Below are 24,711 nucleotides of genomic sequence, written 5' to 3'. Positions count from 1 at the left end.
TTATTCTTTCATCTTCTCCCCATTCCCACACACCAGGTGAGTTGGGTGGGGACACAAGAGAGAAGTGGGAGATAGGATCAAATTTGCTTAACTGGTGCCCATCTGCTGGCTTGCCCTTCCGGTGGCAGATGTTCAGGTTGGCCCTTCTTGCAGGCTGTTCCATGAGCACCTGGGGTCCTCTCATTTGCAGTTCTCTTGATGATAAATCCATCTCCTCAAGCTGTACACTTGTGATTCCTTCTTCACACCCTGGGCATCTGGGGACTTTTCTCTGCTGAGGTCTACTTACCTCCAACAGTGCAGGATCCAAGACTGTCCTAGGGTGCTTTGTCTTGCACTTTGCCCTCCAAGTGCCCTCCATATCTCCATGGAGTTAGGGGTCTTTGGCTTTCTCATAGTGAGTTGGAGTTCGAGCCTCAAATCAGGTCTCTTTTCTTGAGCCACCTAATAGGCAGCTTCAGACACTTACGAAAGTTCATTTGTTAAAGCTTTCATGTTTAAATCAGAAGTCGGTTCCCTCTGACCCTGAAAGTGCAGGAGGCACATACCAAGCTACCTAAGTGAGCCACTGAACTCCCTGTCATTTGCTTGACATGAGGGAAGTACCCTTTTCCATGTGGGTAAAACGGTACTGGCAAAAGTTTCAAAAAATTCTTTAAAGAAATGCCTGCTTTCTTGGGGCACCTGGGTAGTTCAGTTGATTAAGCATCTGGCTCTTGATTTCAGGTCAGATCATGATGGAGCCCCATGTCTGGCTCTTCCCTTATCCAGGAGTCTGCTCAAGAGTTCTTTCCCTCTCCCTTTGCCTTCCCCTCTAATTTCTCTCTCTCTCTCTCTCTCACTAATATAAATAAATCTTTTTAAAAAATCTCCACTTTTCAACTCCAAAGTTTTCTCATAGCCTAGCCAGTATCTTTTTGAGAATACAGAGAGATGTGTTCAGCTAGGGTTTGCAAACTCAGACACCTCTGTTATAAGTCCTTTTGGGGTAGTCCAGCACCTTGTCTTGGTATATAGGTCTAATTGGTTTCTACTGTCTTAGAACTTCAACTAAACTTAAAACAGAATCCTATTTTAACATACTGTTATATTTATATCAACATATCCCAAACTGTAGTTTGTGGAACATGGCTTCAGAGAAGTATTTTCCAACTCCTAATGTGCTCATTGCACATGAACCTTTAAAAAAAAAATATGTAGGGGCACCTGTGGCTCTGTTGGTTAATCGTCTGACTCTTGATTTCAGCTCAGGTTATGATCTCAGGGTTGTGAGATCTAGCTCCACACTGGGCTTCATGCTGGGTGTGAAGCCTGCTTAAGATTCTCTCTCCCTCTCCCTCTGCCCTTCCCCCCACTAGCTCCCTCTCTCTCTCTAAAATAATATTTAAAAATATGTGGAATCTATAATAAGGAATACTGTTTGACACTTTTCGAACCCAGTGTGCCTCAAATATATTTAACTATAAAATTTTTTAGCAGTGTCTCTGAATTTTGGGAAGTACTGCTCCGGATATGTTAGAGCCCTTTTGATACATGAGCAGGAATAGTCCCTGGTGATGCTTCCACTGAGTTTAGCTAAATATGTTGATACATTCCTCTAAAGTTTCCCCAAATAAAAAAGTTTAATTCCTTACTAATAGAAGTGGACTCATTTCCTATGATGAATATTTGTTTTGGAAACAACCAATCGGCATTGGCTCTATGGGTGGGGGAGCGGGAAGAGTCACTAATAGTCTACTTATAATAAATAACAAAAAAATAAAAAAAATAAGACGGTTAAACCCATTAGAATAGGGATTTATTAAGATCTCAATATTTGCTTTAGAATTTGAGAGCTTAGCTTTGATGATGTATAAAAGTGAAAGTACAGGGACTTATTTTCATCTGCACCAGATTTTGTTCCTCCTATATTTTTTAAAGTCATGATCATCAGTTGTATTGGTTTGAGCCATCCTGAATGTCTCCACCTTTGTGTAGGTCCAGTGGTTCAGTTCTCAGATAGACATCTTTTTCTGTACATAGCCCATTTTTAAATATGGATCCTGATTTCCCAGATAGCTTATTATATGTCTTGTTTCATCATGTCTTGATAAAATGATTGGCCTTATGGTTCTTTTCTGTTTCAAACTTTGTAAGAATTTATGCTGAATAATGTTTGAGTCCTGCTAGCATGAGCAACTGTCCTAGTTTTAGAACCGAGAGTCCCATGTCCCAGAAATTCCATCCCTGGGATACAGAAAATCTTATTTTTTGGTGATAGATGCCAAAGGTTCAGGGACAAGTATAAAACCCATATGGCAGCCCAAATATAGATGCAGAAAGCAATGCTGTTTGTAGTGCCAAATAGGTAAAGCATAGATTATTTATCTTCTTTAGTTGCTGTCACTATGTTTCCCCCTTCTGTTGCCAACCGTGATTTGAAGTTCACACTAATGAATCAACCATTGTTGTCTCACACCAATTGATGCAACTTGAGTGTATACTTTAAGTACATTGTAATTATGAGTATTCACGGTCCATCTATCTTTGACTCTGTTTGTTGATTAATTTTTATGCTTTGTATCACCACTGCACCAGTTTAAGTTTTGACATTGTACGCATTGTGACTATATTTTCTAAGGGTTCAGATAATGAAAATGAAGGTGATTATAGTACCAATGCCAGAATGACCTAGAAACCCCAGAAAAAGAAGGTTAAATGACTGTTAAATAGTGACAGATGGAAGGACTCATACAATTAGATTAGGGAAATCAATAACCAAAGGAGAGCATCTTGCAAAACATGCAGAAAATTGGACATGGTGGAGAAGGAGAAGTGAAAGCACATAGGGAGACTGAATCTCACCATTTTAGAATGAGACACACAAGAACTTCTAAATTAATCAGAAGCTTTTTTTGTCTCCCAAGAAGATACCAATACTTAGTTGAAAACAGTCTACTGAATTATCTTGGGTACACCACCCAAACGAATAGCATTATCGTATTGTTTCCTTGAGCTCTCTGTGACACCAATTTTAGTTACCTTGCCTGATTTATAAATTCGAGATAAAATGTCCTGGGGAGTAATACTGGGTAACAGATGTGTTGCCCTCTTACTGAATAGAGCTAATTTTGTCAGATCTGACCAACAACCATGCTTTCCTTAACATGTCAAGTGATTCCTTGAGACACAGCAACACGATAATGTTTCTTCTAAGTCTTCAGTATTTGGACTTGAAAACTGGAGTTTCAGATCATCTTCTTGATTTCTGAAGATTTTCATGAAACTGCAGAAACCATAAAACAGAAGACTGTTGATATTCTAGATAACCTATCCAAGCTAGCCTTTGCTTATTTTCCTGCCTTTGAGTGGACAGTGTAGGTATTGGTAACACAATTCAGTGTTTAAGTTTCTTACCAAACAAATGAAACAGACTCACCTACTGAATATCCTTACACCCTGTCTACAACACTGCTGAAAGGGGGTGTGATTTACTTACCTGTGATATTGAAACTTACAAAATGGAGTTTTTGGTCACTTTTTTTTTCCATTTTATTTTATTTTATTTCTTTTCAATGTTCCAGCATTCACTGTTTTTGCACCACACCCAGTGCTCCATGCAATATGTGCCCTACATAATACCCATCACCACTTTTAGCTTCCTCAAAACAGAAGCACTTGAGCTTTTTGATTTGATAGAAGTGGAAGGAATTAGCCTTTTTAGGTACATGCCTACAAAATGGCTATCAGTATTGAGGGTCTAGAAAAGATCTTAAAGTGTTGTCCTGCTCTAAATTTTGTCTTCAAAGAGTGGAGTAAGAAGAATGTACTTCACTAATGGGGAATACATTGGGAATGCGAATGGAGGACAGACAGTATTACAGTAAAACAGAAATTTATTTGCTGTTTCTCCCAAACTCTTTCGATGATCTATGAAGAGGCCACAAGGAGCCTAGGGAAGAATTATACCTGAGGTATTTAATGTTCTATGTAGGATGTGACAAAAACTCATACACAAAGGGAAAAAAAAAAAGACTCATTTTTAAAGAAATAAGCCTGCTTCTAAATGAACAAAAATATGTCACCAGAGGATAGCCAAGTCAAACAGGACTTTCTCAATTTCCTTATTTACTAAAACTGTAATTACTCTGAATCCAACTTTGATTTTACAAGTTGAGGAAACTTTTGAATTCACAAGTTGGAATTACCTGAGTGCTTTAAAATCATTTTCCCCAAGAAAAAGAAGTTGAACTTATGATGACATCCAGTGCACTTCATAGTGTTTCAAAAACGATGACCAGGTTGGGCACAGAGAGTTTCTGTGATGAATTCACATGTGTAGCAAAGCTGATTGACAGACTTCTGGCCCATCAGAATTAGGCATGGAGATTCAAAGTGAAGGAACAGTTTTTGGAGACCTGGAAACTGATTCCAGTCTAAAACCCTGCTCTTGCTAGTGAGAAAACACTGGAGTGTTCCGTGCTGAGATGCTTTTGTTGATAGGCCGTTTCGCTTGGTGTTACTACATTGGATTGACACCAGAGCAGTGTAATGTGAGCTTGATAAGAGCATAGCCACAAGTCAAATAGAATTTTATGTGTGACTATGTTTAGGTTTACCACCAGGTAAAGGAAGGGCAGTTGAAAGAAACATTATTGGGAAGGGAAACAAGAGTAAAAATACCCTAGTGATGTATGGGGGAGAAAAAAAATGTTATTTTTTTTCTAAATATACGTAATATCTGTTTCGATTGTATTTTCATTCTCCCTTTAAAAAGTCTCATATTTGTGTACTTTTTTTTTTAATGTTTTATTTCTTTTCAGCGTAACAGTATTCATTGTTTTTTCACCACACCCAGTGCTCCATGCAATCCGTGCCCTCCCTAACACCCACCACCTGGTTCCCCCAACTCCCACCCCCCGCCCCTTCGAAACCCTCAGGTTGTTTTTCAGAGTCCATAGTCTTTCATGGTTCATCTCCCCTTCCAATTTCCCTCAACTCCCTTCCCCTCTCCATCTCCCTATGTCCTCCATGTTATTGTTATGCTCCACAAATAAGTGAAACCATATGATACTTGACTCTCTCTGCTTGACTTATTTCACTCAGCATAATCTCTTCCAGCCCCGTCCATGTTGCTACAAAAGTTGGGTATTTGTCCTTTCTGTTGGAGGCATAATACTCCATAGTGTATATGGACCACATCTTCCTTATCCATTCATCCGTTGAAGGGCATCTTGGTTCTTTCCACAGTTTGGCGACCGTGGCCATTGCTGCTATAAACATTGGGATACAGATGGCCCTTCTTTTCACTACATCTGTATCTTTGGGGTAAATACCCAATAGTGCAATTGCAGGGTCATAGGGAAGCTCTATGTTTAATTTCTTGAGGAATCTCCACACTGTTCTCCAAAGTGGCTGCACCAACTTGCATTCCCACCAACAGTGTAAGAGGGTTCCCCTTTCTCCACATCCTCTCCAGCACATGTTGTTTCCTGTCTTGCTAATTTTAGCCATTCTAACTGGTGTAAGGTGGTATCTCAATGTGGTTTTAATTTGAATCTCCCTGATGGCTAGTGATGATGAACATTTTTTCATGTGTCTGATAGCCATTTGTATGTCTTCATTGGAGAAGTGTCTGTTCATATCTTCTGCCCATTTTTTGATATGATTATCTGTTTTGTGTGTGTTGAGTTTGAGGAGTTCTTTATAGATCCTTGATATCAACCTGATTTCAAGCTTTACTACAAAGCTGTGATAACCAAGACAGCATGGTACTGGCATAAAAACAGACGCATAGACCAGTGGAACAGAGTAGAAAGCCCAGATATGGACCCTCAACTCTATGGTCAAATAATCTTCAACAAAACAGGAAAAAATATACAGTGGAAAAAAGACAGTCTCTTCAATAAATGGTGCTGGGAAAACTGGACAGCTATATGTAGAAGAATGAAACTCAACCATTCTCTTACACCATACACAAAGATAAACTTGAAATGGATAAAAGACCTCAACGTGAGACAGGAATCCATCAGAATCCTCGAGGAGAACATAGGCAGTAACCTCTTCGATATCAGCCACAGCAACTTCTTTCAAGATATGTCTCCAAAGGTGAAGGAAACAAAAGCAAAAATGAACTTTTGGGACTTCATCGAGATCAAAAGCTTCTGCACAGCAAAGGAAACAGTCAACAAAACAAAGAGGCAACCCACGGAATGGGAGAAGATATTTGCAAATGACAGTACAGACAAAAGGTTGATATCCAGGATCTATAAAGAACTCCTCAAACTCAACACACACAAAACAGACAATCATATTAAAAAATGGGCAGAAGATATGAACAGACACTTCTCCAATGAAGACACACAAATGGCTATCAGACACATGTACTTTAGGAAAATATAGTAGTATAGCGTACAAAAGCTAAATACCTAATAAAAAGTTTTAGAAGAGTTAAAATAAATCTGTATTGGAGGACAGAAACATAACACATGTATTATCTGTTTAGTCAGTCCTACTATTAGTTATAAGTAATTCCCACTGTTAACTAATTCTACTTTTTGTCTTACAAATAGGTTTTATGTAACAGGAAGGTAAATACTCTAGAACAATAAAGAATTTCAAATAAAACCCATTTTCACATTTTTATGTTAAAGTAGTTATATATATATATATAATCATCTAGTATATATTACTTTTGGAGGAGGACATTCTGGTACATGTGCACCCTGGGTCACCTTTCTGAAAAGCTGGTAATCCTGCTTGCCACCAGAGTGCTTTTCCTGAGCCTGTCCTTGTTTAAAGCAGAAAAGCAAATCTGATTCTGATTAATTGCTCTTACACAGTACAAGTAGCCCTCACACTGGCTTCTGACTATAAAGGAAATTTTCTTGCCAGTGACTCTAAAACTATTTTATGTCCTTTAGGAATTTTTTATGCCATTTTAAAATGTCATTTATTTGAGAGTAGTTGTCTTCATTTTTCTGTTTGTGCTAATTTAAAAAAAAGGGAAGTGTATTAAGTTTTTAATTCTCTAATGAGAACCCAAGTAGAATTGACAATTGTCCATATTAATCAGTAAGGTAATGTGCATCATCTACATGCAACTCCTTATAAAATTGACTCTGAGTCGTTGGAAAATGAAAGTTTTCTTTTCGTCACTTACCCTTTCTCAATAACTAGTAAGGAATCTCTGTTCCCCTTTCCTTTTTGGTGTTCCAAGCCATCATAATGTGTCCCATTCTTATCATCTACCCCTTCTCGCAGGGAAGACCCATAGTCTGCTTTCCCACCCTCACATCCATGTTGCTGTGTTTAGGACAGAATATCCCCTTTCTCTAACCCTTTGGATCCTGTCCTACTCCTACCTGTTCTTCACGGTCCCATGAAAACCCCTTTTACTTTACAAAACTTTGTCTGGACCATTTTCTAGCTGTGTACTTTGATGTCCCACTTGCCTTCCTACTCAGTTATACTCCTGTAGGATTCTGTAACATTTCACATACTTTCTCCTCAGATGCATCGTGAGATAGATTTCTTGCCTTGTTCTACCCTTGTATCCCCAAGACCTAAACCGTAGTGCAGATCTAGGCAGATGGTAATGGTTCAAGAAAGATGATCAGTTGGTTTATATAAATGGTGCTGCATGCAGAATATGACATGGGAGTAGTCAAGTAATAATATCTTCACGTAGGGAAACATTGTCCTTAATATTTAACAGGGGGTGAAAACACAAGGCTTTGTTGAGGTGGAGAAATAGGGGAGGGCAGAAAAAATAATCATAACTTTGATTCCTGGGCTCAGGTTTTAGTTTGTAAAGTAGGCTTACTACTCCTGGGTTGGAACTCTAGACTGTGTGAAATACACACATGCACACATGCACATATACATAGGATGGGGGTTTGGCCTTGACATATATTTTTAGTTGGATGCCAGTACTTTTTAGCAGCCTGGTCTAAAGTTGGGAAAATAGCCATTCAGTGTCTAGTTGAGTTATGAGTTGAGAACAAATTTCACAACAAACCTCAATGATTTTCCACCGACTACACCAACCCAAAGACAATTTCTAATCACTTAGTTGCCATCATATTGCAAAAGAAGCAGAGAACACAGACATGCTGTCTGTTTCGCTTAAATTTATAAAAACCCGCTGAAAGGGAATGTAGAAAGTAAACGACCCATGGTAAAGCATTGTGAATGAAGAGAGAGGTGCTGTGGTTAGCTGGGTTTCTCAATCCCTCAGATTCTCAAAGCCAAGAGAAAATTTATCTTCTTCCACTGAGACATAAACTAAACTCTTTTGGTCATTAATCTGCAAAGTTGATGCCTGCCATGGTAATTCATCAAACATTTTTGCGGAGTGAGTCTGGAGGGGCCTCTAGGGCATCCGCCTTTGAAATTCAAAGCACTGTTTTGTCCCCTGAGGAAGGAGTGACTTTCTCCCCTCATTGCACATCTGGAGGGGAAGTTTCTGCTTCTGCTCTTCCCTAGGCTGAGTCAGGACCTGAAAGGAGCAGCCATCTTTGTGAATCATGGGCTTCTGCCATGAGACTCTGAATACTCTTCCCTGGGCTGTCCCGTACTGAGAAAGAAGAGAAATACAGCAGCAGAGGCACTGTTTATAAGGACCTTTTCTCCTGTATTACAGTTCACCACAGGAAAAGGACAATTACTGTTTGCAGTGATTTTTATAGGGGTGGGAGTCACCGCATTAACCATTGTGAAAAACGAGTAGAATCCTCAAGCTGCAACTCGCCGTTGTCTATAGATAAATCAGGAAATGGTTCTGGAATCTTGAGGTCTGATCTGAATTTACAACCATGTCTCCAGGCTCAGAGACAAATATACAGTCCAATGAGAATGGGCATTTGCTACAGAGAGCATGACCTGTGAGTGGTGGGCTGTCTTTCGCCCCTCCAGTAACTGTGCCTCCTAATGCCTTGTCCTTAGCTGAGGCCTTCCAAACTTCCAGTCCTCTTGTGAATTGGCCCTGCCCGCCCCCTCACCCCTGGCTCCCGTCTTTCTGTTCCCAGCTCTGCAAAACACTTGAGACACAGTGGTCACCTTTCTATGACACCCTTGTCTTTTCCACATAGGGCTGTTCATACTGACCAAGAAGTCTCCACTCTAAAATCTTTGTGAGTTAGGCTTCTTTTTGTCATTGAAGTTTCAGCTCTACTGTCAGCTCCTTGGAGAGGTTTTCTCAGACCCTCAGTTTAAAGAGGCTAAACCCACCCACCGGCCACTTTCCTAGTGTGTCACTTTCTTTGTAACACTTGATGTCTAAATTCATTTCTTTCTCTCTTTTCCTTTCCTTTCTTTTTCCTTTTTTCTTTCATTCTCTGTCCCCCGCCATTTCTCCCTCCATCCCTCCCTCCCTTTTTCTTCTCTTTCCTCCCACCACCTCTACCTGTGCTGGATCGTTAACTCCCAAAGAGCGAAGTTCTCAGCCATATCTATACGGTACATATTCAGTCATTCGTATGGAACTGAATGGTTTCTTTGTGCTTCAGGTGTTTGGCTGAGGGTAGCATGACACGGCAACATTTTTGTTACTTTTCATATTTTAAAAAACATGCTTGAATTCATGTATTTTAGGTATAATTTACTCGTACACATTTATCTATTGATCAACTATGTATTCATTTCTTCAACTCATGTTTAACTATCTTCTGCATGAGATATCTTAGCAAGATATTGCAGATGTCAGAGAAATTTTCAGCCATCCAAATGATACCACTAAATGGGGAGAAACATGTTTGAAAACAGATTTTCATATTTTATGTCAAATGTTCTATCCAGACCAGTCTAACTTCTAATTTTCTTTTACTAACCAAAGTTTTTTTGTACTACTCCAACCAGGTATCCCCCAGTAAAGTTTTCATCAGTATCCCACAGTTGTGACTTATCCTCCCTCATATTGTTACTTTGTTTTAGAACTCTGTTCCCTCTGCTATTTCCTTCTGAACATTCTGGGCATCCTTCAAGGCCAGTTCAGGGCTTTCCTCCACAATAAGGGCTTCATAATCCCTTGGCTCCGATTGCTCCCTTGAGCTCTTCCATTTAGCTTGTAGATTCTAGACCCTTTAAGTCGGGGAGTTTTCTACTGATGGTTATTTTGTTTGGGTTTATATTTGTTTTATATATGTAAATGTTGAGAACCCAACTGGATTCTAACTTCTTTGAGAAAACGAACATGTTTCATAGTCTTCCAGGTCTCTGTCACTATCATAGGTAGTGTTAGGAACATAGTAGCAGTCAATAAATTCTTACTGATTGATTGGTGTCGAAATTGGGTTTTCATTTCCAGACAGGGTGCTGAATGAGAGCAGGTCTGGTAAAAGACTCTTCAACATTCAGCCTCCCTGTAGATCAAGTACAGGCAAGGCTTACAGTGAAAGGTGGTGAAAGGCAAAATTCCAATAGCTAGAGTATTATTAATCTACTTAAGCCATTAAGTGTTGTCCAGTATTAGATTGGACCGGAAATCCTGGTTTTCAACTCTTTCCTATTTGAATGCCCAAGAGGCTGTCAGCGAGTAAGAGGAAATGCGGAATTGGCTTTCAGTTGCCTGAGGAGAGGAGCTTAAATTTCTAGATTTATGGCTCTGCTTTACCTGAAACTTCTATTTTGCTTTTACTTTTATGTAGCAATCGGGTGTACTGTATTTCAGTTGGTACTTCTTAAACAGTCTAAGGGAGCTCTAAAAATAAGTACCAACCAATTTACACAATAACATCCATAGTGGTCTTTATTGAATACCTCATCACACGAGTGTATTTTAGAAGTCCCCCAAACGGATGATACTTTCAGAAGGGACCTTAGAATGAAGGAGGTAGAATGTGTAGTGTGAATGGTCTGTCTATAATCTCTGAACTCAGATATTCTAGCTTTTCAGATTCTAGTAGTAGAGAGAGGAAGGATGAGTGTAAGGTAGCAGACTAGTGTCCTGAATCTACTTTACTAACATGCCATCTGGGAAGGTATATTGCTTCTTCTCTTTGGCCTAAATTTTCTGTGTCTCAAATAAATGGATGGGTGGAACTAAATATCCTCAAAAACACCTACTACCTATAAATTGCTATGTACCAACTAGTACTGAGACTATAAAAATGAACTTAGATATCTAAAGATAACGTAAGCCAAGAAATTTATCCTCACTGTCACTAAACGTGTCCTACATTTCTAGGAAGGCCCCATAGTCTTCTTCCCATTGAATTACCTGGTCTCATTCATATCCTATCTGACCTTCATTGACTAATGTGAATATTCTCTCCTTTGACTCTTTATAGCATTCATATGATTATCTGTTCGTTTGTCTTTTATTAAAATTGTCATTTAATGTAGATGCATTTTATTTTACCGAGTTGACTTTAAACTGTTATTGGGTGGGAACTATGCCTCATGATTCTTTTTTTTTTTTTAAGATTTTATTTATTTATTTGATAGAGAGAGATCACAAGTAGGCAGAGAGGCAGACTCCCTGCGGAGAGAGAGAGAGGAGGAAGCAGGCTCCCTGAGGAGCAGAGAGCCCAATACGGGGCTCAATCCCAGGACACTGGGACCATGACCTGAGCTGAAGAAAGAGGCTTTAACTCACTGAGCCACCCAGGCGCCCCAATGCCTCATGATTCTTAATATCTCCAGAGTACCTATAGTAAGTGCTCAATAAATATTTGCTGCTACTGTTACACCTTAGCTGATTCATCTTATCTCTAGTGAATTTTACTCCAGCAATTATGCAACAAAATGACTTAAAACAAAAAAGGCAAAGAAAATCTGGAGTGACTTTGGACACTTGATTAGAACTCTAAAATGGGGAAATTCTTCCAGTTAGCTCAGTAACATAAATATTATTTTGAATGATTTTATCAATTCACTGTCTCTGACTATTATTAAAACAAGTGTTTGTTTATGTTAATCTCTATATTTAACAAGGTTAGGATCTCTTTAAGGATAGAGAAGACATGTTACTCTTCTTTATGTCCTCAGCCTTAGCTAGGTCACGAAGTGAATGCTCAGTAAATATTTATTAAAATCATAAACAAATTATCTTTAGCACCAAAGCTAGGAATTCTGTTAAAGAAAATATTTAGACCCACTATCCCCAAACTTGCGAGTTGCTAATGCTGCTGACCCATTTAAAGGTAATACTTACTAATGGGTCCATCTTATATGCTGGGAGGATTGTTAGGCTAAATAAAACATGTGATAATAAGGATCTATAAAGTTGATATCTTTGCAATGCCTACCCTAGGAGTAGGGTATAGAAGATCGGATTAGGAGGTAAAATATAATTTCTTTTCAGTTTTATTTGGCGGCCTTGATCTTGGCGGAATGACATGTTCTTAACACTTTTAAGATGACAGGGTAGCTTAATTATTACAATCTCACATGCCATATTTGAGATTTGGCATAGATCGTGAATAGGGCAGATGTCCTAATCCATGAAAAATGTTAAAATAATATCAAACTTCCATAAAATAAATCAGTGATAAATTTTATAACATTAAAAATGTATAAAAATTATGTATCTATAACATTATAAGCAAAATAAAGACAAATAAACTAAAGGATAATATGTAAAAATATAAAGATTCAATCTTCTACCATAGGGAGAGCTTTTGCAAGTTCTACCAAAAAAATAAAGTAGAAAGAAAATGGATTAAAGAGGTAACTAGGCAAAATTAGAAATGTAAGTGAACATAGAAAGTTCAAACTTACTAGAAATGAAATATTTGTTAATTAAAGAATTTGTAGTTTAAAAATAGTATTACTTATTTAATGTAAGAATATGATGGCACTCTTTTTCTTCCTTCTAGAATTAACTTCTTCTGATATTTCCGGGATGCAATGCCATTTTTATTATCAATATGAAAATATAATAGTTAGCCTTTGGTTCAATGACTCAACTTTTGGGAATCTTTTCAGAGGATACAATCAAAGGTTTAGCCAAAGATTTATATAAAAACTAAAAGTAATTTTTAAGATATTATTGTTGAGAGTAGTTTTATGTTCACAACAGAATTTAGAGGAAGGTATAAAGATTTTCTGTATATCCCATGCCCTCATAATCTTCCCCCATTATCAGCATCCCCTACCTGAATGGTATATTTGTTATAATTGATGAACCTATATTGACACATCATAATCACTCAAAGTCCATAAATTACATTACTGTTCAGTCTTGATTTTGTATATTCTTTGGGTTTGGACATATGTATAATGACATGTATGCATTGTTATAGTATCAAACAGAGTATTTTCACTGCTCTAAAAATCTTCTGTGCTCTGCCTATTCATCCTTCCCTCTACCCCTGGCAGTCATTAATCTTTTACTATCTCCATAGTTTTGTTTTTCCCGGATGTCATATACAATCATACAGTATGTGCCTTCTCACATTGACTTATTTCTCTTAATGACATGCATTAAAGTTTCTTTCATGTCTGTTCATGGCTTGATAGCTTATTCCTTTTTAGCATTGAATAATTGTCCATTGTCTGAATATACCACAGTTTATCCACTTACCTACTGAGGGATATCTTGGTTGCTTCTATTCTGTTCCATTGTTCTACTTGTCTGTTCTTTGATCAATACCACACTGTCTTAATTACTGTAGTTTTGTAATACTTCTCAAAGTCAGATAATGTCTGTCCTCTAACCTTTTCTATATTGTGTTGGCTACTCTGGGTTTTTTGCCTCTCTATTGAAACTTTAGAATCATTTTGTCAATATCCACAAAATAACTTGCAGGGATTTTTATTGGGTTTGCATTGAATCTATAGATCAGTTTGGGAAGAACTGACATCTTGACAATGTTGAGTATTCCTATCCATGAACATGGACTATCTCTCCATTTATTTAGTTTTCCTTTAATTTAGTTCATAGGAATTTTTTTAGTTTTCCTCATATAGACCTTTTGTATATTCTGTAAAATTTATACCAAAGTATTTAATTTTTTTGTGTTAATATAAATGGCATTGTGTTTTTAATTTCAAATTCCATTTGTTCACTGTTGATATATAGGAGGGAAGTTAACTTTTGTTTATTAACCTTGTATCCTAGAACATTGTTAAAATTGCTTATTAGTTCCAAGAGGGCTCTATTGTTTATTCTTTCAGATTTTATACATAGATTGTCAGAGCATCTACAAAGACAATTTTATATCATTCTACTCTATATACCTTTTATTTCCTTTTCTGCCTCATTGAATTAGTAGGGCTTCCAGTATAATTTTGAAAAGGAGTAGTGAGAGAGGATGTTATTGTCTTATACTTGGTCTTAGTGAGAAAGTGTTTCTCACTATTAAATATGATATTAAGTAATTCTTCATAGTATTGTTTATATTAAGGGAAATGGAAAATAGTAAATATCTAATGAGAGATGAAAATGTGGTATATTCAGATGATAGACTATTATCAATCATCAAAAATAAGTTTCTGAATAATAACACATACAATATAGGTGGAAAAAAGTAGAAAATATACATAGAATATCTCAATTTATAAACATACTGAAGACTTGGGGGAAATTCACTAAAATATCAGTGATGCTTCTCATTGTGTATAAGGCAGACTATGAGTGATTTTTATGGCTAGGCCAAACATTGTTCTGTCATCTGTTTGTGTAACTATTAGGCTGACTGTATGTCAGAACACTGGAGATCTAGTTGCCTTGAAGGAGTTTATTAGTTCTTTCAACAAAAAATTTAGTATATATATCTGGTACTATGCTAGATAGTGAAACATGAAGCTTAGAATCTAATGAGGGCTATAGGTGGGTCAATAGACATTTATGGTATGAGTATTATTGTATTAATGCTATGATAGTATAATGATGAGAATAATGGTGATAATAATGATGAAGACAGAAACCACATATAGTATATAGCTATTCTACTTTTTATTCTGCCATAACAAATTACATTAAAATTTGAGTGACTAAAATAGCCTTTTTATTATGTTCATGGATTCTGTGGTTCAGATATCCAGACAGGAAAAGGGGATGGTTTTCTCTGCCCCATAGTATCTGTAGCTTCAGCTGGGAAGTCTTGAATGTTGAGGATGAATTAACTAGAGATTGGAATTATCTTAAGGCTCATGCTCATACAGTAATATATCCAGGCCTGGGCTGGGAAGGCTGTGTTTCTGACTGAAGGGCCTACAGACTTCTTGTGCTTGGCTTCTTAATTGTAGCACAGTTCTAGGATAGTTGGACTTACATGGTATTCAGGTCTTCAAGCCCAAGTTGACTGTTATTCCTCCAGTCAGCAAAGCAGAAGCTTAGTTGGAAGTTTTTCTGATGTAACCTTGGAAATTTGGTACATTCTTTTCATTACAGGTGAGTCACATGCCCACACAGATTCAAGATGAGGGAACGTAGACCCTCCTCCTTGGTGGGAGGAGTGTTAAGGTCACAATGCTGAAAATCAAAGAGGTTGGAGATATTGTTTGAGTCTACACTATGTACTAGACACTGTTCAGTTGGCTGTCCATTGATTAACTCATTTAATCCCCATGACAATCCATGAGGTACATTGTATTATTATCCTTGTTTTTAAAGAAGAAATTAGAGTCAGAGAAATAAGTAACTTGCTTAAAGTTACATAGTAAGTGGCAAAGGTGGGCTTCAAACTTATGGAGTCTGGCTTCAGGGTCCACCAGTTAAAGCAATCAGGTTGCTATGGGAATATGCAAGACATCTAACTCTTACTTGGGGTAGGAAAGAAGGAACAGGTCAAGAAAAACTTCCTGGGTAAAGTGAAATCTAAACCACATTTTGAAGAATTAATAGAAAGAAACTACACAATTCAACACACACACACACACACACACACACACACACTCATCCAATTAAAAATGGGCAGAAGACATGAAAAGACATTTCTCCAGAGAAGACCTGCATACAGTTGGCTAGCAGACACATGAAAAGATGCTCCCTATCATTCATCATTGGAGAAGTTCAAGTCAAAACTACAATGAGATATCACCTCACACCTGTCAGAATGGCTAAAATTAAAAAGACAAGAAACAACACATGTTGGCTAGGATGTGGAGAAAAAGGAACTCTTATGCACTGTTGGTGGGAATGCAAACTGGTGCAGCCACTGTAAAAGACAGTATGGAGTTTCCTCAAAAAGTTAAAAATAGAACTACTATGAAATGGCAGTCACACTACTGGTTTTTACCCCCAAAATAAAAAACAAAATTCAAAGGAATACACACACCCCCGTGGCTATTGCAACATTATATACAATAGCCAAATTATAGAAGCAGCCCAAGTGTCCATCAACAGATGAATGGATAAAGAAGATGTGGTACGTGTATGTGTGTCTAGTGTGTGTATGTGTGTATAGATAGATAGAGTCTGTGCGTATGTATGTATAGATAGATAGAGTCTGTGGAATATTATTCGGCCATAGAAAAGAATGGGATCTTGCCATTTGCAACAACATGGATAGAGCTAAAGAGTATTATGTTAAGCAGAGTAAATCAGTCACAGAAAGACAAATACCTTATGATTTTACTCATGTATGGAATTTAAGAAACAAATGAGGAAAGGAAAAAAAGACAGATAAATCAAGAAATAGATTCTTAATTATAGAAAACAAACTGATGGTTGCCAATGGGGGGTGGTGGGGGGTAGGTGAAATAGGTTAGTGATAGGTGATAGGTGATAAGGAGTACACTTATCATGATGAGCATTAAGTACTGTATAGAATTGTATAGTATACCTAAAACAAATATAACCCTGTATATCAACTCTACTGAAATTGAAATAATAACTCTAGTTTGAGACTTGAAGGGTTGTAAAATGTACTTTGCTGGGCTGTAGGATGGATGGCTAGAATGGGAAGAGCAAATAGCATGTTATGAAGTTCCCAGGCAAGGGAGCAGAACATATTCAGGTAACATCAAAGAGCTGCCCAGCACTCGAATTTAGAGCTTAGATAGTAAATTTCAAGTGATGAAGCTGGAGAAATGGGCAGGGGTCAAATCATAAGGGCCTGGGAAATCCAATAATGTGCTAAAGAGTTTGGTCACCATACTGAGGGATCTCTTAATGAGATGACTGAATTGACTCTTTCTTCCCCAGTAATTAGCTGTGTATTTAGTTTTCATTTGTGTTTTTATTGTGGTAAAATATATAGAACATAAAATTACCATTTTAATCACTTTTAAGTGTACAGTTCAGTGGCATTAAGTATATTTACATTGTTATATAACCATTACCACCATCCATCTCCAAAACGTTTTTCATCTCACAAAACTGAAACTCTGAACCCATTAAGCAATAACTCCCCATACTCTCCTTCCCCCTAGCCCTGGAACCCACCATTCTGTCTTTATGAATCTGACCGTTCTAAGTATATCATATAAATAGAATCATACAATATTTTTCATTTTGCAACTTAGCATATCTTCAAGGATTATCCATGGTATAGTCTGTGTCAGAACCTCCTTCCTTTTTAAGGTTGAGTATTATTCCATCATATGCATATACCACATTTGTTTATCCATTTATCCATCGGTGGATATATGGGTTGCTTCTGCCTTTAGGCCATTGTGAATAATGCACGCTATGAGGGATGCCTGGGTGCTCAGGTGGTTAAGCAACTGCTTCAGCTTGGATCATGATCCCAGGGTCTTGGGATCAAGCCCTGCATTGGGCTCTCTGCAGGAAGCCTGCTTCTCCCTCTCCCTCTGCCTGCCTCTCCCCCGTTTATGCTCTCTCTCTCTGTCAAATAAATAAATAAAATCTTTTTAAGAAATAATGCCGCTATGAACATGGATGTAAAATATCTCTTTGAGATCCTGGGTTTTTTTGTTTGTTTGTTTGTTTAATTTTTAAGTGGGCTCCATGCTGAAACTCATGACCCTGAGATCAAGACCTGAGCTGAGATCAAGAGTCAGATACTTAACTGACTGAGCCACCTGGGTGCCCCTAAGACCCTGTTTTTAATTCTTTTATATATATATATATATATATATATATATATACTTAGAATTTAATTTATTGGATCATATGGTAATTTTATTTTTAATCTCTTGAGGAACCACCATACTCTTTTCCAAAGAAGGTGTGCAATTTTACAATTTGACCAGTAGTGTACAAGTGTTGCAGTTTTTTCATCTTCACCAATGTTTGTTATTTTATTTTTACTTTATTTTTAAATAATACATATCCAAAAGGTTGTGAAGTGGTATCTCACTGTGGTTTTGATTTGCATTTTCCTAATTATTAACAATATTGAGCATCTGTTTATTGGTCACTTGCCTGTCTTCTTTGGAGTAACTTCTACCAATTAAGCCTTTAGAATGAGTCCTCTGGGAATAAGTAGAAGGGGGGGAGTAGAGCAAGAATGGAGGCAGGGAGACCAGGTAGGAAGCTGTACAAATCCAGTCAAGAGATGATAAGGCTTCAAAAATAAGTAAATAAATAAAAAGATGATAAGGCTTCAATAACACAACCAATACACTCGTATAAGGGTGGTGGTGATGGTGAGAACCAGAAAGTAGAATTGAAAGGATTTAGTGACTGTCTGGATTGCAGATGAAATAAACAAAAAGATAAGGATTCTCCAGGTTGAATGAATGATGGTACCAAGGCTGTATTCAGCCAGAAAGTACTCTTACAGCCACCCTGGTTTTTAAAATATTGACATACTTTTATGACAAGCTCCCTCAAGATCCCAGAATGCACCTTGATTGCTCCTCCCAGCATTGTTCCAACTTTCTCCTGGAACTTCCAAAATGCCCATCTGCCTCACAATTCCCTAATTAAGAGTTAATGCTGAGAAAAGTTGGGGAGGGGTAGTGCTCTAGGACCCTACTCCAGCTCATTGGCCAGTGTCCATTCTGATTGTTCAGGCCCCCTGATTAAGTCTGTTGCATGTTACCCCTAGGTAGCAGTGCCATTCACTGACCTTCTACCAATGTAGAAAATATTTTCAGGGAATGTGGGAGGGCTTCATCAGAGGTGATGAGTTCCATTTTAGGGCCTGTTTGTGTATTCAAGCAGAGATAGTATTCTTGGCTCTAGAAAAAGAGATTTAGGAATTTTCAAGTTATGATAGTCGTAGAATCCAAGAAGTTACCATCCAAAAGAAACACTCTCTCTCTGTAGTGACTCTATTCTTTGATAAAGTTATCCACAATTTGGCAACTATGAGGAGAAATAAAACCCCTGATCAAGGGGTCATCTGTGATGTAAAGGTCATCTGTGATGGAGATGCACTTTGGGAGAATATCATAGCATTCCCAGGAATTTAGGAATCCAGGGATCTGGGAAGAAACATTCTTCTTTTTCTATAAGAATTTAAAGATTGTCCCAGAGAAGGTGGTTTGTTCATTTGCTTCTGGAGTGCCATTAGTTGCAGATGAAGAGACTAGGGTTCACTATGATCATTTGGCACCCTCTCCACGATGAGCAGCCTACAATTGTACTGGAAGCTGACGAGACTTTAATTTTAGGGGGTGGGGGGTGGGGGGGCGGAGACCAGAACGGATGTCAGTGTTGCTGCCTGCAGGATAAGTAAAAATATCCCACTATGTATTTTATTGGCAATTCTGATAGCATTTTCTCCATTGGTGGTTTATGTGTAATAGAGACCAAACTGCAATTTTCTGACCTGCCAAGATCCATTATGTCTGGTAAATATAGTTTATGCTTGACAGAATCCACACTTAGGGTGGAAAGCCATGCAAATTAAACTAAGGCTTAGGCTAATTTTTGGTAGTGAAAATTATTCTCCCTTGGTGACCTTATTCAGAATAGAATAAAACAACCAGAAAGCTCTTCGTGCAGTCCAGTCTTCTTTCTTTAATCAAAATAATAAAAGCCTTTGGATTGGCCCAGTTCCTGATTCTCATCACTCATGTCTTTCATGGAGCCCAATCATTTATGCTCATAAGTTTTTCATGTTAATAGATTGGAGGTCAGGTAATAAAATATTTTCTCCTGGTCTACTTTGAGATCTATGCAAATCTTATCTCTATGGATTTATAGAGACTCTATACCACAGAGCTTGGTACTTTGGCACAAATAATATTTTAACAATTCTTCTCTACTATCTGGGTTATTAAAATTTAGTCTTAGCTCAGAATTGTGTCTCATTGTTCACAGTCTGAGTAGTTGTATTTACAGAGCTAAAAGAGGAGTAAGGCCAAACTCTGGTAATATTGGTAAGTTAAAAACAATCTCAACTGTTCAGTACATTTTACTCTCCTTTCTGGTGATGACTTGTGTTAATATATTTAGTTTATATAGCTTGGTTTTCAATATTATCTTGATAATCCCATCTTCATTTGCAGTCGAACAGAAAAGGTAGCATCAACTACCCCATTTTGTGGTTGGGGAATTGGAAGGCTTACTAGGTTAAGGTAACAGACTTGTCCCAGATGATGGTTCTCAAGTTTTGTGAAATAGAAACTCACACAGGCCATATCCTCCTCGAAGTTTCCATTTATAGCCTAACACAGCCAGAATTAATAGGGTGTTACTAAATGTGATGCAACAGCAAGAGAATAATCATTGTATTTTAATTTGAAATGGTATCCACTGAAACGGAACTTTGGGAAATGGCATTTATAGATGTAGATTCCAGACGAAGAAGTTGTAGGCTACTGAGAGGTTCCAATCCATTTTCTGAGAATCTTTGCTTTTTGATAGCAGCAGGAAGTCAGGTGAATTGACCAGAAGAACTCAGTTACCTTATGTCACTCTCATCTTTCCACAAATAGTAAGAGTCTCCAGTTTTCCACTGGCAATTATATTTTGTCAACTAGTAAAACAAATTCTTTGAAGGTGAAAATTGATCTTGTGAAGGTTTTTCATAGGCATCATATTGGAGAATAATGTATTCCCTGTCTGAGAATTAAGAATCTTTCTTTAGTTTCTTCACTTTGAGTTTAGACTATAGTCAGTTATAGCTTCTTAGATGAAAACCTTGTATTATTTCTCAGAGTTAGCTCACCCAGCTTTGTGGTGGAGAGCCAATTCCATGAAAGAAGCTGGCCTTTTGACCAAGCATGGATTGGGGAGGTGGGGGAGGGATGTGTGACTATTCACAACAAACTAAGAGGCTCACTACTACCATCACCACCAGGACCACTACCATGACCACTGCCAGGACCACTTCCCTTCCTAAAATGAATGATAACAGTAGTAGAGGAGCTGCAGATAACTCCTCTACTACTGTTATCATTCATTTTAGGAAGGGAAGTTATCATTGCCAAACTTAATTTGCTTTATTTTTTATTTTAGTGATTGGTTGGGTGAGAGTATGCCCAGGCATGCATTAATCACTGAAAAAGGCATAAAGACCTAATCTCCCTGAGAAATTTTTCCCATTGTCATTTCCCAGGACATGTTGGTCATTGCCCACATAGCATACAAAATAAAATGAAACAATCATAGATATGTGATTCATCTCTTTTATGTCTTCTTTTGAGCTTAATTCCCAGAACTGGAACAAACTTAGGAAGAGAGGTGGGCTTTTGAGTTCCAGACATGCTTCTTCTAAACCCTCCATTTAGAGTTAGCCCATCCCCTGACCTTGAAAAGGTGAATGGATCCACATCACCGAGATTAAATAAGGCACTGCAGAAGAATAACTACAGGAGGAGCAAGCAAGTGCAATCTCCTCCGGTGTGAAGTGCGACCAACCTGAATGAATCAAACCATATTTCTAGTCCATGATCAGCTCCAAATTTACAGAGCTCCTGCTCAATTATGCCACCCCACTGTATCCTTGGCTGGCTCTCATAATTGCCTCATTATTGCTGCTTTTTTATATAATATGCATCTTTGGATTCATAGCCCAACTATCTCAGCTGGAACTTCCCCTGTAGTTTTTTTTTTTTTTCCAAAGCAGACAATTGTAGTCATTTCCCTTCTGCCTATTCAACATAGGTGATGAGGATAGGAATGAAATACAGACTTGGCTCATCAGAGGGCAGCTTTGGCTTCTCTTATATGCCACAAATGTCATCACCTCACAATGTGGACAATAGTCACTGAAAAGTACTTTGCATTTATCCCTGAAAGTGGGAAGTGTATTGCCTCCATATTATGTAAATTAAGGCCATTTATGGTTTTTTGTTTATCTGTTCTTTTGCTTTCCTTTTCTCTGGTGTGTGTTCAGATCAGATGCCATTATTATTTTCCCTTAATCTAAGACTTACCTTAGATTATTCTAGCTAGATTGCCAAATTGAAAATTCTCTGTATAGCTCTAAGTCCAGTATGGTGCCTGGCAGTTAATAATTATTTATCACATGAATGACTGAGTATTTTCCAACACTTAGAGGCATTCAGAAAATAATCATATTCCTAAAACAGTTTGAAAACACGATGTTTAAAAGAATTGGTGGAAATAATATATAAACCACATAACTGTAAGAACATCATAAAAGAGTAGCACCAACAGTATTTTAATTTTTTTGCGATGGGGGGGGGGGAGGCTGCCTGATACAAAAAAATACATTGTTAAAAGGGAAGATTGGAGCCCAATTGGTAGATTGGGGTTGATGAGTCAGTTGAAAATCTTAGTATCCTATCATATGCTGTGCTTTTGCCCCCGGAACTCATGAGCATTTCTGATTAAGGACAATGCCTGGATGTTGTCAAGTTTGAAGGGCTTGAGAAAGAGGGCAATTCTATACTCCTTGTGACTTGACTAACACATACTCCTATAAGTAACCTTTTTCCAGATTGTTAGCCCTTGGTGGCAAATCACTGGGCAGTAATATGGCTGTAGATATGCAACACACTAGCATTGCTAAATATGTGATTTTTTGAATATTTTTTACTTAATCTTTTCAGGCAAATGTAATTCCAACTTGCCCTGCTTTAAAGATTAGATGAAGAAAAAGAAACAGCCTAGGCTTCCTTTCCCAGATGATTAAAACACAACCAGAAATACTGCAGGGTGGAGAAAGGACGGGGTTGGGGGAGCAGAAGTCAGGGCATCATTATTCTTTGTCTCTTCTTTTCCCTGGGGGAAATATTGGCACCCAAATATTCAACAGTAGGAAAACATTTGGAAAGCAGCCTAGTCAAGGATCTGGAGTGATCAGGAGCTATAAATCAGATATGAGAGGGAGAGACCATATGGTGGGAGAAGAAAGTGACGATACAGTTCTTTCAGCTATAGCTGTTCAAATTCTTTCTCTTATCCCAAAGAGTAAGGAGCCCCATCCTGCCCTCTTCTCCTCCCTAGAGTGAACTTTCCAGAATGTCAGCTGAAATACCTTACTCTTTTCTAAACACTTCTGAGCCAACGAGAAGTCAGTGACCTAGAGGGGATTCAGGTGAAAGTTAGAAAAATGATAAAAGAACCGGGGATGCTGGTGATCCAGTGGGGGTTTCCTCTCTGCACCTCGAGAACTGACTTACGAGAAGACAGTCAAATAGCTAGATATGTGTTGTTTGGCCCAGGGCAGACAAGGAGGTATGGACTAACTTGTCTCCAGCTGAGTTGCCAACAGCCAATAAATTATTTCGTCTTTTCCCCTCCAAATGGACTGTCAGTATATATTTTTTAAAAGTTTTATTGAAAATAGTTACCTCAAATTTATTTGCCCTCATTTCCCAGATTGTCTGAGTAATTGCAGAGTCTCGCTGCTGCAGGCCCCATGAGCTTTAAAGCATCCTGCCCCGCTCCACACAGCTCTGCTTCACCCAGAGAGAGTGTCTCTGGAGACAGAGATAGGCCTCCTCCTTTTCCCTACCTTGTCTTGAGATCTACTCGTCCCTCCCCACTGCCCCCTTCCTTGGCAAAAAAAAGTGAGACCTTTTTCACTGGAAACATGTCACCTTCCATGCCTATTTCTGGCTCCCCTTTTGGGTATGTGAGCAAAACCATTGTATTCAACCATGTGTCAGGAGGCAGATGGGAAATGTGTCTTTCCTATTACTCACCAGAAAGGGACCCTGGCAGCCATGGAGGGAATTGGTCAGGCTTGTTGCAGTCAACCAGACCAGAGTGGAAGAGACTGTGCTTTACTCAGTCATCACACGGTCCCAGGCAGCTCCCCAAGAGACCTTGAGCCGACAAGGCCCTGTTTTTATTGGCCACCCCTCTGTTAGTCTGAGATCCCTCATGCTGGGCTTCAGAGCCAGTGAGGGTGTGGGGCTGTGTCAGGATAGGAAGGTGGGGGCAGGGGCCTAACATTTGGAGACTTAAGTACCTTGCCCTTGACACACTGTATCCATGTTTAATTAATTTCCAAACTTTGTGGGGGGAAAAGATGAAATAAATAAGGCCAACTGACCACTCCATAATTTGTTTCTGAAGTTTGGCTGGACATGAAAGTCTACCTTCCCAAGCCACACAACATAATTTATTTTATGATTCCCTCTCGACATTAGGTCCAGGCTAACCTTGAGTTTAGAGGCTGTGCCTTCACTTCCTGGTGCTGGTGGTCACAGTGTGTCCTTTCTTGGCAGTGGCCGTGAGCCCAGCAAAACAGACCTCTGAAGGGGAGTGGATTAATCATTCTGAAGGCATGCTTATCCCAACGGCTCCCCCGCAGGATCTGAGAACCAGAGAGACAAGACTGTTGTAGCCTACAAGTGGCAGAGGGAGAGTTCTGAAGACAAAAAAGAAGAAAAGGGAAGAGGTGGAGGGAAAAAGAATGAGGCTTGTGAATTGTACATGCTGGAGTTTCCACTAAACCAAAAAGTATTACAAAAAAATATATCACCACTTCTATAGTAGAAACTGTGATGAGT

The 24,711-nt window shown here is 38.4% G+C and overlaps 1 protein-coding gene across 1 annotated transcript in view; it reads left to right on the top strand.

Annotated features, from left to right (window-relative positions):
* Positions 1-24,711, top strand: part of LRMDA (leucine rich melanocyte differentiation associated) — a 1,037,695-nt gene that overhangs the window by 868,629 nt on the left and 144,355 nt on the right. The gene's annotated exons all lie outside the window — the stretch shown is intronic.

Source organism: Martes martes (genome assembly GCF_963455335.1).
Source record: "Martes martes genome assembly, chromosome: 14".
Classification (NCBI taxonomy): Eukaryota; Metazoa; Chordata; class Mammalia; order Carnivora; family Mustelidae; genus Martes; species Martes martes.
The sequence above is the reverse complement of the archived record's forward strand: the minus strand, read 5'-3'. Positions and strand labels throughout refer to the sequence as shown.